This window comes from Pteropus alecto, unplaced genomic scaffold, assembly GCF_000325575.1.
Source record: "Pteropus alecto unplaced genomic scaffold, ASM32557v1 scaffold339, whole genome shotgun sequence".
Classification (NCBI taxonomy): Eukaryota; Metazoa; Chordata; class Mammalia; order Chiroptera; family Pteropodidae; genus Pteropus; species Pteropus alecto.
Window position 1 is genome coordinate 296447 of NW_006442509.1, and position 532 is coordinate 296978.

Consider the following 532-nt stretch of genomic DNA (forward strand, 5'->3'; position numbering starts at 1 on the left):
AGCCGCGTGTGCAGGCCTCGGGGCTGCTGGCCCCAGCTGCTTGGCCGTCCCGGCCTGTGTCGCACCCTCGGGAGGGCGCTGGGGGCTCCCGAGAAGACCGGGGCTCTGTCTGCAGAGTCACGCTCTCCGCGCTGAGACCTGGGTCTTCCCGGGTCTGGCTCGCTGACCACACTGCCCGGCCTGGGCCCAAGAGCAGGGACCAGCAACCCCTCCGACAGTCCCCTCCAGAAAGGAACAAGTGGGAGTCCAGGCTCTGCCACCTGGTCCCCTACCCGTGTCTCTGCAAAGCGTTCGGTACTTCTGTGCCCCCAGTTTGAAGGCCACCCGCTTAGAAAGCCCCCTCTGTCCTGGCCCCCTGGTCACCCCGCGTTCGCTTGGCCCTTGGTACAACCTCCCCTGCCACGCGGCCCCTCATCATGGCGTGTCGAGCACAGGCGTCTCCACCGCCGCCAGCATACTGAGGACGAGGGACATAGCGTTTTCTCTTTTATAATTGAGGTAATGTAATTCAATGATAACTGCGCTTAGTAAA